General features: G+C 45.8%; 1 pseudogene; it reads left to right on the top strand.

Annotated features, from left to right (window-relative positions):
* The first annotated feature begins 15,499 nt into the window (after positions 1-15,499).
* LOC143171955 (arylsulfatase B-like) overlaps positions 15,500-17,031 on the top strand; it is a 96,888-nt pseudogene continuing 95,356 nt past the window's right edge.

Raw genomic sequence — 17,031 nt, 5'->3', positions numbered from 1 at the left:
CTGTCCGGTGGGTGAGGAATTGGTTAGATGGTCGCATCCAGGGGGTAGTGGTCAACGGCTCAATGTCCAGATGGAGGTTGGTGACGAGTGCCGTCCCACAGGGGTCCGTATTGGGACCGGTACTGTTTAATATCGTCATCAATGACATAGACAGTGGGATCGAGCGCACCCTCAGCAAGTTTGCAGATGACACCAAGCTGAGTGGTGCGGTCGACACGCCTGAGGGACGGGATGCCATCCAGAGGGACCTGGACAAGCTCGAGAAGTGGGCCTGTGTGAACCTCATGGGGTTTAACAAGGCCAAGTGCAAGGTCCTGCACCTGGGTCGGGGCAACCCCCGGTATCAATACAGGCTGGGGGATGAAGGGATTGAGAGCAGCCCTGCCGAGAAGGACTTGGGGGTACTGGTGGATGAAAAGCTGGACATGAGCCAGCAATGTGCGCTCGCAGCCCAGAAGGCCAATCGTATCCTGGGCTGCATCAGAAGAAGCGTGGCCAGCAGGTCGAGGGAGGTGATTCTGCCCCTCTACTCTGCTCTGGTGAGACCCCACCTGGAGTACTGCGTCCAGCTCTGGAGCCCTCAGCATAAGAAAGACATGGACCTGTTGGAGCGGGTCCAGAAGAGGGCCATGAAAATGATCAGGGGGATGGAACACCTCTCCTATGAAGAAAGGCTGAGAGAGTTGGGGTTGTTCAGCCTGGGGAAGAGAAGGCTTTGGGGAGACCTTATTGCAGCCTATCAGTACTTAAAGGGGGCTTATAAAAAAGATGGCGGCAAACTTTTGAGCAGGGCCTGTTGTGACAGGACAAGGGGGAATGGCTTTAAACTAAAGGGGGGTAGATTTAGACTAGATATAAGGAAGAAATTTTTTATGCTGAGGGTGGTGAAGCACTGGAACTGGTTGCCCAGAGAGGTGGTGGATGCCCCATCCCTGGAAGCATTCAAGGTCAGGTTGGACGGGGCTCTGAGCAACCTGATCTAGTTGAAGATGTCCCTGCCCACGGCAGGGGGGTTGGACTAGATGACCTTTAGAGGTCCCTTCCAACCCAAACTATTCTACGATTCTGTATATGTATGTCTGATATGTGTCGCGGATGGAGTGAGACTGCACTTCACTCGTAAGAGAGAAGCAACAATACACTTTATTGATAGAAAACAGTGAGTTAACAAAGTTCAATGGTAAATGCGACAGTGGTTTAAGAAGAGTCGATGGCAAGGTACACTTGATTATTTACTGCATAGAGGACAGGGTCAGACAAAACTGTCAGGGACACCCTCCCGTTGAGTCATGAGGTTCAGAAAGGACCCCCTTGCTTTCTAAAGTCCTTCTCAGAGAGAAGTCTAGGTGCGGCTGGATCCAATCCTGGTCCCAGACTTGGTCAACGGTTTATGTCTAAAGGATTATATATGTGCAATTAATCCTTTATATCACTTAGCTAAGATTTCAAAGTTTAGCATGCTATTAGTCACTTACTGAGGATCTGTTGTGGCAAGGAATCTCTCAACCTCGAGGAGTAACCTTGAGAGGTGTCCCTACTCAAGGGGAGATCCCACCGTGCAGCCTGCTGCTGTGCAGGAGAGCTCAACAGGCCCTGGGCTGTCCACTATTTATAGAGTAAGATGATTGAATTATAGTCATATTTGTATACCAGCAAAACGTTTGGGTCACTGCACCAGACAGCCCTTGGCTACTGTGTTGCCATTCGTCTCCCCAAAGTCCAGCATAACTTGGATGCAGCCACAACGACCCCCACTGGTGGCCATTGCTTTCGCAGGGGACGGGGGGAGCACACCGCCATATAATAGATGAGGTAATCAATGGGTTCCCTTTAGCTATATACTATTTGAAAATCTTAACTGATTTGTCTTTGTGATAGGATTTTCCATTATAATCTTTATGTTGGGTAACACAAGTAAAAAGCACAATCTATCTTTTTTGTTTTTATCTGGTGAACTGCACTCAAATTAAAGAATATGAAGCTAAGCAGCAGATGTCCTTATCTTGTTCCTAAGAAGTTTTGTTTTATTTTATGTGAAAAACATTACACCTGCCTCAGCTTAATGCTTTGGGAACTCATGGAAAGATAATGGCAAGTCTTCTGTATTTTAGGCTTAGCTTATTGGGACTCTCATTACTCTAAGTAGTAAAAGTTTTACATTGTTACTACATGTGAAGTGATTGTTGTTTTTTTTAAACTAAGAGACAATAAGAGCAGCTGTAAGTTTTATATTTGTTTGAAGTTGGAATTGTTTAGGATTTTCCTTTGTTTCTGTTCTTTTTCTTCTGTGTTTTTTTGTTTGATTTTTTTTTTAATATTTTTTTACTGAATTATACTGTCTTGAATGGGATTTTTTTCTTGCATTATATTTAGTGTGACAAGCTAAAACAAATAAAAGCAATACCCAAACTGACTATTTTTCTCCTAGAAACAGGAAGCAGTTGTTACCAAGAATAGCCAGACTGTTTGAATGAATCAATTTCCAAAATGCTGTTTTGATTGGAATGAATGACCTCATGTACACACACTCATAAATCAAATATGGGTAATGGTTGAAATGTGCTTAGCGTACAATTGACATGGATATCCAAGAACTGTAAAAGAAGACTGAACCAGTCAGATTCATATGGTTAGAATTTCTTAAGAAGTTGTCGCTTCAAATGTTTAAGAAATGTATATATACATCTTTTTTTTGCAGAATTGTACATTATATATGCACATATATGTTCATACATACATTTTAATCCATGTTCATATAGTGTTCATATATGTATGTGTATTTATATATATATGCACATATACATACGTACACACATTTTTGCAGAGAGTGTGTGTAAATATATATTCGTATATGTGTGTATATTTTACAGAGTTTGAATTCTAGATTACCTCTTAGTTATTTTTCCAGGCCAGAATTCTAAAAAGACAAGAATATTTTTAACCTTCATGAATCAACAAAGAACAAGCCCATTACATGAAAGCCCCTAAATCCATCTCCAGTTAGCATAAGAACTATGTAGTGGTTTATTCCAGGTGGCTGAAAGCCTGACCCAGTTGAAATTAATTGGGTAAGAATTTTATTTTGTATCTGTGACAAATAGGCAAAGAATGATCCAGAAATACATAGACTCTAAAAGCTGATAGCTGCTGGCTCTAATGGTAATTAGCAAGTGGAAGTCAAAATTATTTCTGCTGCCAACCTCAGGATTCCAGTAATTAGTATATTAACAGGAGTTAACTGTCATCTATACAGTTAATCTGGAAGAGACCCATTAAAGCAGTACACATCTGTTACCAAGTCATACTCAAGGCTCTGATTATGATTGCTCTATTAACCTTTATGGAAACTGTTTTTCCATTTCTAAATGAGGAATTCATAGAAGTATAAATTAACTAGAAATCTTGAATTAAAAAAAAACAAACCCACCCAACAACAAACAAACATGAAAATGATAAATGTTTTATAGGGCTTTCATCTCTCTCTACATCTATGTACTTGCAAGTATCTGAATACTCCAGAAAAAAGAAGCTGTGCTCTCAGTACAGCAGTAGCTACGTCAGTGCTGTGTGATACTGCATTCCCAAAGTCACAGGTTACAATTCTTTCTTCTGGAAAACTTGATGGTGACTCAGACGAGGAAAAGGGCACAGTAGAAGAATGCTGTTGGAAGCTGGTTCCGAGAGTCCTGTCTGTTGCCACTCTTGCATTACTGAGAGACCTAAAGATGGGAATTTACAGACATTCATACTGCCATTTTAGATGCCTTAGTGTATCAGTAACATTCACACTAGATTGGCAAATATGACACAGGACTGAAGGGAGACCTAACCTCTTCCAGAGCAGCAGCCAGAGGCCAGTCAGAAGGCCCCAGGGCATATGACATTGTATTTGAATACCTGTGTTTAATTCCACATTTGCATTCCATGAGACTAAATGCCAGGTACTACATTAGCATGTATAGGAAGGAGTTGATTCAATGCTAAATCTACCTGTAGAATATTTACTTCCTGGCTTTTGCAGATGTTCCTACAGAACTCAGCAAAGTTGGACAGAAATTGGAAGTTGAACTTTTAGGAAAAAATTATTCAGCAACTATTATACAAGAGCCACTGGTGCTGACTGAACCAACAAGAATGTGCTTTCAAAGAAAGGGTGAAAGTCCCAAAACATAAACACAGATGAGGATACAGGAAAGTGTGCAGTAGGAAATAGTTCCATTAATATATCCTGGAGTGTACAATAACAGTTATCCTGAGACAGGCTCTCACATATACTTTCCTAACAAGCTTCGCTATGCCAAAACTCTGTTTCAGTGATGCCTTCCACATCCCAATCCGGAAGTTAGAATCAGGTTTGTAACTCCTTTTCCAGTTTGGAAGAAAGAAGTGCTATTCATTAACATGTCAACCAGATCGGTCTGACTCTGCAGAAGGGGCAGGCTTTCTGCAGCCTGAGCAAAAGGTAATGAATGACAGATGTAATTCCTACAGTCAAGTGAGCTCAGAAACTGTACCCTCCATGGGCTTGTACCACATTTCCAGCTGTAACCTCCCAACCACTAATTTCTCCTTGTAGCTGATGCAGACAGCTACCTGTCTCATTTTACAGCATAGTATTATAGAGGCCCAAACACTGATTTCCTTGTGGGCTTCTCATCAACAGCTGTTATCACCCAAGTCTCACCAAGATCGAGCCTTTGCCAGTTAATTTCAATTTAGTTTCAAGATTTGGGGAAGCAGACAAAAACCATAGAATACTGTTTCTGGGACAAGGCAATGCAAAGTAAAATTTCTTTAGTGCAGCCAACTTGTAAGACCAAAACAACTCCCTGTTCATCACTCTCTTACCTCTTGCTTTCTGTTTAACAATGCATTCAGGAGCAGAGATACCTGAAGTAGTTTTAAGCAAGTGTGGCTGAATATTAGAATCACTGTAGCTATGATAGCCATATGTCTGACAGGGCTTCCTAGTTGACCTAGCTTCTTTTTTACTGCTCTGATACCCAAGTCAGCTTATTGAGTATTTATTAGGATAGCTCACCATTGCAGCACTTTGCACAGCATGGATAAACTGTAAGGGGAATGTTCACACATATAAGTCAATCTTTCATAGTTATAAAATGAAAATGATAAACCTGAAGAAATGGATGGGGGGTCTTGGCAGCTTTTGTGGTTTCCTGTCACTGCTTCTTTTCATTGTATGTTGTGATACGGTGTTGCATAAACTTGTGGTGTCAAGATACAGCAAGAGGAAGTGAATAGGAGCAAGAATCTTTAAGCAGTACATCCATGTTTTAAGACGGCTTCCAACCAATCAAACCAAAATACCAGGGTAGAAAGACTGGCAGGGACATCTTTTGAGTCTTCTGCAACCACATTAGCTAACAGAGGAGACACCTCTGTAATGAGGTGAAAAAATGACAGTTGGTCATCTAGGAAATTTTCTGAAATACTCAAATTTCTGCGTGTGGAGAGATCAGGACATGTCAAAAGGCAGGTTTCTCAGACACATTTTATATAGTTTTCCTTTATTCTCCTTCCAGCTCCAGAGAATTTTAGTACCCCAGAGTAGATGTTACTACTACCATTTGAATTTTTGTTCTAAGTTCCCACATACTATGGCAAGATGTGCCATGTTCATACTTTGTGTGGAATGATAAATCAACATGGAGACCATAATCTCGTGTGTCACTCTAATGATTTCATTAATCCCCGAAGCACCTCATCTACATGTCTTTTAAATACTTCCAGGGATGGTGACTCAGCCATTTCCCTGGGCAGCCTGTTCCAATGTTTAAACACTCTTTCAGTAAAGAAATTTTTCCTCATGTCCAATCTAAACCTCCCCCGGTGCAACTTGAGGCCATTTCCTCTCATCCTATCGCTAGTTACTTGGGAGAAGAGACCGACACCCACCTCGCTACAACCTCCTTTCAGGTAGTTGTAGAGCGCGATAAGGTCTCCCCTGAGCCTCCTCTTCTCCAGGCTAAACAACCCCAGTTCCCTCAGCTGCTCCTCATAAGACTTGTTCTCCAGACCCTTCACCAGCTTCATTGCTCTTCTTTGGACACGCTCCAGCACCTCAACGTCCTTCTTGTAGTGAGGGGCCCAAAACTGAACACAGTATTCAAGGTGATGATGAACAAAAGCACGCAGGAAAAGCCTTCTTCCAGAACTTTCAGCACACCAGTGCTCAGTCCCAAAAATTGACTCTTAACCAGAGACTCAAGGAGAAAATAAATGTGGTATAATATGCAGAATAAAACTATAAGAACATAGCAATAATAATTGTTTGCATGTAAAGAAAGAAAACTTGCAGGTCCATGTATAACAAAACCAGTGGTAACTTGCCTTAATAGTATCCATTCATTCTTCATTGTCTTTTATGAGAGAAAAATTTAACAACAAAATAATTTTTTTTCTTTTAATTCACCTCTTCCCTCTCAAATTCTGTTTTATGTCTTTCTTTTACCTTAAATCAGATTGCTTTTTGCCTGGATTTCCTTGGCACTTTACATTACCTGTCAGATACATCTTCTTCTCACCACTGCTGTCCTCATCTGCTTCCCTACTTTCTTTTTATTATGGATTTTCCTCTCCTGTGTGTTGAGTGCAGTTCCAGTCTCTCCTCCTGACATCTTAATTGGAGTTGCCTCTGTGGGACTTCCCATTTCTTCAACCCAAAAGGTCTGGAGAAACATCTGGAAGCAGGGAAGACAGCGAGCATCATTGGCCTAGACAGATATCAGGACCACTAACAATCTAAAAATATATATTCTGGGCATCAGTAGGATGATATTGTATATGCTTCAGAGTTGAAAACTTAAGGTTAAACTGACTCCTCAAGAGATTATAAATCAGTCACTTGATTTACACAGAATTATAATAACTAAGGAAGACCAAGTTAACTACCACTCACAAGCACACCTTCATAATTTGGAGATACCACAGTTTGAAGTTATCAAGCCATGTTTTTGAGCTGTGGAGTATAGCACATTCTTACTGTAGAAAAAAATTGTGGCAACATTCATCATTGCTGCTGTTTTCAAACTAGCAGCGAATCCTCTGGGATGTATAAAAAAATATCTAGTAACTTCATAGGCTTATCCACTAGACTTCATTCATAGGAGCAGGAACCTTCTTTCTACAGAGACTTGTCAATCAAAAAGAAAGACAGGATTCTGGTATACTCAATATTTGCCTTTCTTACTGAGAAATACTATTTTTCATGTGGATTTTTCTTTCGCCTGTTACCAAATGGCTACATAAATTCGGGAATGCACATATAGAATCATAGAATCATTTAGGTTGGAAAAGACCTTTAAGATCAACGAGTACAACCGTAAACCTAACACTGCCAAGTCCACCACTAAACCATGTCCCTAAGTGCCACATCTACACATCTTTTAAATACCTCCAGGGATGGTGACTCAACCATTTCCCTGGGCAGCCTGTTCCAATGCTTAATAAACCTTTCAGTGAAGAAATTTTTCCTTACATCCAATCTAAACCTCCCCAGCCGCAACTTGAGGCCATTTCCTCTTGTCCTATCACTTGTTACTTCGGAGAAAAGACCAACACCCACCTCGCTACAACCTCCTTTCAGGTAGTTGTAGAGAGCGATGAGGTCTCCCCTGAGCCTCCTTTTCTCCAGGCTAAACAACCCCAGTTCCCTCAGCTGCTCCTCATAGGACTTGTGCTCTAGACCCTTCACCAGCTTCATTGCCCTTCTCTGGACACGCTCCAGCACCTCAACGTCCTTCTTGTAGTGAGGGGCCCAAAACTGAACACAGTATTCGAGGGGCGGCCTCACCAGTGCCGAGTACAGGGGCACGATCGCTTCCCTAGTCCTGCTGGCCACACTATTTCTGATACAAGCCAGGATGCCATTGGCCTTCTTGGCCACCTGGGCACACTGCCGGCTCATGTTCAGCCGGCTGTCGACCAGCACCCCCAGGTCCTTTTCCACCAGGCAGCTTTCCAGCCACTCTTCCCCAAGCCTGTAGCATTGCACGGGGTTATTGTGACCCAAGTGCAGGACCTGGCACTCGATCCCTTCACACAGATCATTGATAAAGATATTAAACAGAACTGGCCCCAATACTGAGCCCTGGGGAACACCATTTGTGTCTGGCCGCCAACTGGATTTAACTCCATTCACCACAACTCTTTGGGCCCGGCCATCCAGCCAATTTTTCACCCAGCGAAGAGTACGCCCATACAAGCCATGAGCAGCCAGTTTCTCCAGGAGAATGCTGTGGGAAACGGTGTCAAAGGCTTTACTAAAGTCCAGGTAAACAACATCCGCAGCCTTTCCCTCGTCCACTAAGCGGGTCACCTTGTCATAGAAGGAGATCAGGTTAGTCAAGCAGGACCTGCCTTTCATAAACCCATGCTGACTGGGCCTGATCACCTGGGTGTCCTGTACGTGCCGTGTGATGGCACTCAAGATGATCTGCTCCATAACCTTCCCCGGCACCGAGGTCAGACCAACAGGCCTGTAGTTCCCCGGATCCTCCTTCCGGCCCTTCTTGTAGATGGGCGTCACATTTGCTAACCTCCAGTCAACTGGGACCTCCCCGGTTAGCCAGGACTGCTGATAAATGGTTGAAAGTGGCTTGGTGAGCACTTCCGCCAGCTCCCTCAGTACCCTTGGGTGGATCCCATCCGGCCCCATAGACTTGTGTGTGTCTAAGTGGTGTAGCAGGTCGCTAACCATTTCCCCTTGGATTATGGGGGCTTCATTCTGCTCCCTGTCCCTGTCTTCCAGCTCAGGGGGCTGGGTACCCCCAGAACAATTGGTCTTACTATTAAAGACTGAGGCAAAGAAGGCATCAAGTACCTCAGCCTTTTCCTCATCCCTTGTCACTATGTTTCCCACCGCATCCAGTAAAGGATGGAGATTCTCCTTAGCCCTCCTTTTGTTGCTAATGTATTTATAGAAACATTTTTTTTATTGTCTTTTACCACAGTAGCCAGATTAAGTTCTAGTTGGGTGTCGTGGTTTAACTTCAGTCGGCAACTAAGCACCACGCAGCCGCTCGCTCACTCCCCCCCACCCGGTGGGATGGGGGAGAGAATTGGAAGAGCACAAGTTAGAAAAACTCGTGGGTTGAGATAAAAACAGTTTAATAATTGAAATAAAATGATAATAATAATAATATGATAATAATAATAATAATACACAAAGCAAGTGATGCACAGTACAATTGCTCACCACCCGCCGACCGATGCCCAGCCAGTCCCCGAGCAGCGGCCCCCCCCGGCCAGCTTTCCCCAGTTTATGTACTGAGCATGACGTCACATGGTATGGAATGTCCCTTTGGCCAGTTTGGCTGTGCCCCCTCCCAGCTTCTTGTGCACCTTCAGCCTTCTCAGTCGGTAGAACATGGGAAGCTGAAAAGTCCTTAGCTAGTGTAAGCATTACCTAGCAACAACTAAAACATGGGTGCGTTATCAACTTTGTTCTCATCCTAAATCCAAAACACTGTACCAGCTACTAGAAAAGAAATTAACTCTATCCCTGCCGAAACCAGGACAATATCCACCCCTTATTCTATACCATCTGCGTCATGCTCAAGTCTCATATTTTCCAGTACATTTTCATTAATCACCACCCCTTTATATATATATATATATATATATACACACACACAGAGATATCATTCCCTTCGTCTGTGGGCCATCCCTCTAAAATGTTCGGTGAGTTCATTTAGTCCATGACTTCGGGCTCCATCTGTCATAATAATCTTTCAGGGCAGGAAAAATGGAGATGGTATGTGGTGCTGGATTGTTCCATGTTGAAGTCAGTTCTGGTACCATCATCACTGTGCTTTGCTTGGTTTCACTGAAGTTATTCTTCATTAGTCTGGGTGATTCTTATTGTAATAACATTAGTATGGCATATAATATTATTAGTATTATTAGTATATCTGTGTATTATTAGTATAACTATTATAACTATAATTAGTACTTAACATCACATAATTCAGATCATTGGCTATTCTCACCCAAAATCAAACCCCCTTGAGGTACACATCGGACTTCCCCATCCTCCCGCATTATCCACCAAGTGCACCCAGGTCCTTGAGCAAAAGCAATCCCATGGATGGGTCTGCCTCTGCCTGAGGCAGGAATAACCCAGACTGTCTTCCCCAGCATATTTTTTATGTGCACTACAGGAACTTTATTCCCATCTACAGTACGTAAAAGTTCTGACTGGGCAGGGCCTGCTCGATTGGCAGATCCCCTAGTGTTGACTAACCAGGTGGCCTTTGCTAAATGCGTATCCCAATGTTTGAATGTCCCGCCACCCATTGCTCTCAGTGTAGTCTTTAACAGTCCATTGTATCGTTCAATTTTCCCAGAGGCTGGTGCATGATAGGGGATGTGATACACCCACTCAATGCCGTGCTCTTTGGCCCAGGTGTCTATGAAGTTGTTTCGGAAATGAGTCCCGTTGTCTGACTCAATTCTTTCTGGGGTGCCATGTCGCCATAGGACTTGCTTTTCAAGGCCCAGGATAGTGTTCCGGGCGGTGGCATGGGGCACGGGATATGTTTCCAGCCATCCGGTGGTTGCCTCCACCATTGTAAGCACGTGGCGCTTGCCTTGGCGGGTTTGTGGGAGTGTGATATAATCGATCTGCCAGGCCTCCCCATATTGATATTTCAACCATCGTCCTCCATACCAAAAAGGCTTTAACCGCTTGGCTTGCTTGATTGCAGCGCATGTTTCACATTCATGGATAACCTGGGCTATAGTGTCCATGGTCAAGTCCACCCCTCGATCACGAGCCCATCTATATGTTGTATCTCTTCCTTGGTGGCCTGAGGTGTCATGGGCCCACCGAGCTAGAAATAATTCACCCTTATGTTGCCAGTCCAGATCCACCTGAGCCACTTCAATCTTAGCAGCCTGATCCACCTGCTGGTTGTTTTGATGTTCTTCAGTGGCCCGACTCTTGGGTACGTGAGCATCTACGTGACGGACTTTTACAACCAGGTTCTCCACCCGGGCAGCAATATCTTGCCACAATGCGGCAGCCCAGATGGGTTTGCCTCTGCGCTGCCAGTTGCTCTGCTTCCATTGCTGCAACCACCCCCACAGGGCATTTGCCACCATCCATGAGTCAGTAGAGAGATAGAGCACTGGCCACTTTTCTCGGTCAGCAATGTCTAAAGCCAGCTGGATGGCCTTTACTTCTGCAAATTGGCTCGATTCACCTTCTCCTTCAGCAGTTTCTACAACTTGTCGCATAGGACTCCATACAGCAGCTTTCCACCTCCGATGCTTTCCCACAAGACGACAGGACCCATCAGTGAACAGGGCATATTGCTTCTCATTTTCTGGTAGTTCATTATACATTGGGGCCTCTTCAGCACGCGTTACCTCCTCCTCTGGCAATATTCCAAAATCTTTGCCCTCTGGCCAATCCATGATCACTTTCAGGATTCCTGGGCGACTGGGGTTTCCTATTCGAGCCCGTTGTGTGATCAGTGCGACCCACTTACTCCATGTAGCATCAGTTGCATGATGTGTACAGGGGACCCTCCCTCTGAACATCCAGCCCAGCACCAGCAGTCGGGGTGCCAGGAGGAGCTGTGCTTCAGTGCCGATCACTTCTGAAGCAGCTCGAACCCCTTCATATGCTGCTAATATCTCTTTTTCAGTTGGAGTATAGCGGGCCTCGGATCCTCTGTATCCCCGACTCCAAAACCCTAGGGGTCCACCTCGAGTCTCCCCTGGTGCTTTCTGCCAGAGGCTCCAGGTCGGGCCATTCTCCCCGGCTGCGGTGTAGAGCACATTTTTTACATCTTGCCCTGCCCGGACTGGCCCCAGGGCTACTGCATGAACTATCTCCCGTTTAATTTGTTCAAAAGCTTGTCGTTGCTCAGGGCCCCATTTGAAATCGTTCTTCTTCCGGGTCACTTGATAGAGAGGGTTTACAATCAGACTGTAATTTGGAATGTGCATTCTCCAAAAACCCACGACGCCTAAGAAAGCTTGTGTTTCCTTTTTGCTAGGTGGTGGAGACATGGCTGTTATTTTGTTGATCACATCCATGGGGATCTGACGACGTCCATCTTGCCATTTTATTCCTAAAAATTGGATCTCCTGTGCAGGTCCCTTGACCTTACTTTGTTTTATGGCAAAACCGGCCTTCAGCAGGATTTGGACTATTTCCTTCCCTTTTTCAAAAACTTCTCCTGCTGTGTTGCCCCACACGATGATATCATCAATGTATTGCAGGTGTTCTGGAGCTCCACCCTGTTCTAGTGCAGCCTGGATTAGTCCATGGCAAATGGTGGGGCTGTGTTTCCACCCCTGGGGCAGTCGGTTCCAGGTGTACTGAACGCCCCTCCAAGTGAAAGCAAACTGTGGCCTGCACTCCGCTGCCAAAGGGATTGAGAAAAATGCATTAGCAATATCAACTGTGGCATACCACTTGGCTGCCTTTGACTCCAGTTCTCATCCTAAATCCAAAACACTGTACCAGCTACTAGAAAAGAAATTAACTCTATCCCTGCTGAAACCAGGACATTGGGCTTTGGCCCTTCTAATTTTCTCCCTGCATAACCTCACGACATCCTTGTAGTCCTCCTGAGTTGCCTGCCCCTTCTTCCAAAGGTCATAAACTCTCTTTTTTTTTTTGAGTTCCAGCCAAATCTCTCTGTTCAGCCAAGTCGGTCGTCTTCCCCGCCGGCTCGTCTTTCAGCACATGGGGACAGCCTGCTCCTGTGCCTTTAAGATTTCCTTCTTGAAGAATGTCCAGCGTTCCTTGACTCCTTTGCCCTTCAGGACTGCCTCCCATGGGACTCTGTCAACCAGGCCCCTAAACAGGCCAAAGTCTGCCCTCTGGAAGTCCAAGGTAGCAGTTCTGCTAGCCCCCCTCCTTACTTCTCCGAGAATCGAAAAGTCTCTCATTTCATGATCACTGTGCCCAAGATGGCCTCCAACCATCACATCACCCACAAGTCCTTCTCTGTTCACAAACAATAGGTCCAGCGGGGCGCCTTCCCTAGTTGGCTCACTCACCAGCTGTGTCAGGAAGTTATCTTCCACACACTCCAGGAACTTCCTAGACTGTTTCCTCTCCGCTGTATTGTATTTCCAGCAGACATCTGGTAAGTTGAAGTCCCCCACGAGAACAAGGGCTAGCGATCGTGAGACTTCTCCCAGCTGCTTATAGAATATTTTGTCTGCCTCTTCATCCTGGTTGGGTGGTCTATAACAGACTCCCACCATGATATCTGCCTTGTTGGCCTTCCCCCTGATTCTTACCCATAAACACTCGACCCTTTCATCACCATCATCAAGCTCTAGACAGTCAAAACACTCCCTAACATACAGGGCTACCCCACCGCCTCTCCTTCCTTGCCTATCCCTTCTGAAGAGTTTATAGCCATCCATTGCAGCGCTCCAGTTGTGCGAGTCATCCCACCATGTTTCCGTGATGGCAACTATATCATAGTTTTCCAGCTGTACAATGGCTTCCAACTCCTCCTGTTTGTTGCCCATGCTGTGTGCATTGGTGTAGATGCACTTCAGGTAGGCTACTAATCCTGCCACCTTTTTTGGGGGAGAAGCCCTAATTCCTATGCAACTGTTCTCAGGCGCTTCCGTGGTTTCTAACACATCAATAATCCTTGTGTCTTTGCTGCCGCGTGGATCTCCATCCCCTACCTCCACTGGGATGGCAGACTGAAGGACCTCACTAGCACACCGTCCCTCAAACATTGGCGTGCTACCCCCAGGCTTATCACTAGCGAGCCTGGTTTTATCCCTTTCCCCCTTCAAATCTAGTTTAAAGCTCTTTCAGTGAGCCCTGCTAACTCCTGCACAAAGATCCTTTTCCCCCTTTGAGACAGGTGTACCCCGTCTGTCGCCAGCAGGCCTGGTGTCGTGTAGACTGACCCATGATCAAAAAACCCAAAATTCTGCCAGTGACACCAGGCTCGGAGCCAGGTATTGATCTGCTGGCTCTTCCTGTTTCTTCCCTCATCATTCCCTGCAACCGGACGGATAGAGGAGAACACTACCTGTGCTCCTGATCCCTTAACCAGTCGTTCCAAGGCCCTGAAGTCTCTCTTGATTGCCCTCGGACTTCTTGTTGCAACTTTATCGCTGCCTACCTGAAAAATCAATAATGGATAATAATCTGAGGGCCGTACCAGGGTAGGAAGTTTCCTCATCACATCTTTAACCTGGGCCCCAGGGAGGCAGCAGACTTCCCTAAGAAGTGGGTCTGGTCGGCATATTGGGCCTTCTGTTCCCCACAGAAGAGAGTCTCCTATGACAATGACCCATCTTTTTTTCTTTATGGAAGCAGTTTTGATGCAGGGCATAGGCCGACTTAACCTTGGCAACACCTCCAACCTAGATGAACCATTGTTCTCATCATTGTTTGGTTCCACTTGCAAAGCCTCATACCTATTATGCAAGGGCACCTGGAAAGGTAGGGTAGGCACAGAGGAGATGCGCTTGCTGCACCAGGCAGGAACTTGTCACCATTGACCCCTATCCCTTAAGTCACCAGGTGACTTCTGCCGGGTGAAGAGAGGATAGGGAATCCTCCATATCATGTGTCCTGTCTGCCTGATGGGCCTGTCCCAGGGAAGGCAGGGTGCGATTCCAGTAGTCTATCTCTCTCTCGGACTCCCTGATACTTCTCAACCTACTTACCTCCTCCCAGAGCTCTGTCACTAAGCTGAGGAGTTCCTCTACCTGGGCGCACCTCCCACAGGTGTGCTCACTACTGCCATCCGGTACTGGCATAAGAGTAGGGCACACCCTGCAGCCTGACACCTGGCTGGCAGCATGTTCCCATCGGAGCTCTGTCTGGGAAGCTGCATCAGTCGTGACGGGTGCAGTTTAGAGTGGGCATAGCCTTCTGCCGGGTGGATACCATTGCTCCGTGGTCGAACCGGCAGAGCTGCCGCTAGCGCTCCCTAGGGACTTCTTTTATACGGGGGGGGGGGGCTTGGCCGCCGTTGCTCCTGGCCCCGTCCAGGTCTACATCAGCTGCTGTCGCGCGAGCTGCGGGCTCCTGGCGGCTCTCTCGGCTCCCCCTGAAGTTCCCCCGGCTCAGGAAACCCCCCTGTGCACCGCGCTGGAGCGCTCCGCTGCCGATCCTGCCGGCACCGGAGCTGCTCGCCTCGGCGACTGAGATACTGCGCTAACATCGGGAACAACTTCACAATCTCTTTTTTTAAATCATTTCATAAACTAATCGGCCTAAAGCTACACTGCTTTCACCCACAACAGGTATTCCGGAACCTCGCTATTCTTATCGTTGAACAAACTCGGACTGAGCTACAGCACAGGGGTGCAGTAGTGGGACCCTAACCCCGGGAGGTCTGCGCCCCAGCCCCGCCGGGTCGGTGCCCGAGGACGGGTGCGCCCCACGCCACCGCCCCCGCAGCCCCGGCCCGCCCGGCGCTGCCCCCGCCATGGCCCGTCCCCGAGGGGGGACATGGCCCAGTTCCTGGTGGCGGGGATGGCGCGGCGGGCGGGCGTTCTCCCGCCGCTCTGCCTGTTGCGGCTGGCGTCGGCGCAGCCGCCCGCCCCGCACTTGGTGGTGGTGCTGGCCGACGACGTGGGCTGGCACGGCTCGGCCATCCGCACGCCGCGACTGGACGCGCTGGGGGCGGGCGGCGGGCGGCTGGAGCGGTACTACACGCAGCCGCTCTGCACCCCGTCCCGCAGCCAGCTCCTCAGCGGCCGCTACCAGGCAGGGCGCGGAGCGGCGGTCGAGGGGGAAACCCGTGAAAACTCAGTCCCGGAGTTGTACAGGCATGGCAGCGTATCGTGAAAAATATCCCTGTCATAGTCATCTTCTGTTATGTACTTCTGAACTGGCCAGGCACGCAGTCAGAAGCAGATCAGCACTACGTGCTCGGTTTATGCAGCTAATTTTCCAATGCAACATTTAAATGCATCCTAACCTGTATGTTATCCTTCATATGATACTGTAGATGTAGACGTTTATGGGCCCCTTGATGAAGTGCACACAGACTGATCCTTAGTCTGGGTATCTAGCTGCTTTGTCATCATAGTTATGATTTTTCCCATTTTTTTTTCAGTTGCACAGGTATAAGAATTGGACTTTATCATACTGCTATACTTTTTTTTCCCCTCTACCTCTTCTTTTTATTGCAACTTTGGCAAAAATGGGGAGGGGAGAAAAATACAGCATGGACAGAAAGAAGAAACAAAGGGTTAAGTGTATTTCAGAAACTTCCCCTCTCTCTCTGAAGTCCTGCACGTACATGTTAACCATAGTGATTTGTCAAAGAAACTGTTCAGAATGAAAATAAATGTCATCCTGTAATAGTGGATGTTCTCTCTTATTGTCACAGGAGGGTTGTTCTAGGTGATACTCTTGCCAAGCAACATTTGTTCTGTTCCTAGAAACTCCAAGAGTCAATAATAAAGAATAGGAAGATGTAATTGACTTTTTTTTACCAACTCTTTAAATTGTTTTATGTAAATAACCTAAAACGCCTTCATTTTGACTATTTCTAGAATACAGTTCATACTCTGAACATGCTTATCTAGAAATGGGTCAGGGTTAACTGGATGTTGCTGCATCTGATCTTTAAAGTGGAAATTGGAAAAGCTCATAGTTCAGTCTTGATTTAAATTCATCATATGCATCTGATGATAATTTAATCATCTTTGTGTTGACCTTGTTACAAATGAGTAAAATAATATTAGAAAATGGAAGTAATTTTTCTATAAAATTGAGGAGAAATTCTGTGCAGGAAATAATTATGTAGCAAATATATGGGATTTTGTTTTGTTTTACCCATTGATATGATTAACAATTGCTCAAAAATTTGAAAAAGTAACCTAAATCTGGTCCTATCTGGAGCTGGAATTTTGATAGTCATCTTGCACTCCATAAAGAAAGAAGAGCAAAGGTATTGGTTTATGAAAGCTATAGATTTATTATTATTATTATTATTATTATTTTCCTCTCCTTTTTCTTGCTTTCTAGAGACAGTGGAAGAAATTACAATGCTTTGC

This window comes from Aptenodytes patagonicus, chromosome W (genome assembly GCF_965638725.1).
Source record: "Aptenodytes patagonicus chromosome W, bAptPat1.pri.cur, whole genome shotgun sequence".
In the NCBI taxonomy this organism is placed as follows: domain Eukaryota; kingdom Metazoa; phylum Chordata; class Aves; order Sphenisciformes; family Spheniscidae; genus Aptenodytes; species Aptenodytes patagonicus.
This window is presented reverse-complemented; position numbering and strand designations above follow the sequence as displayed.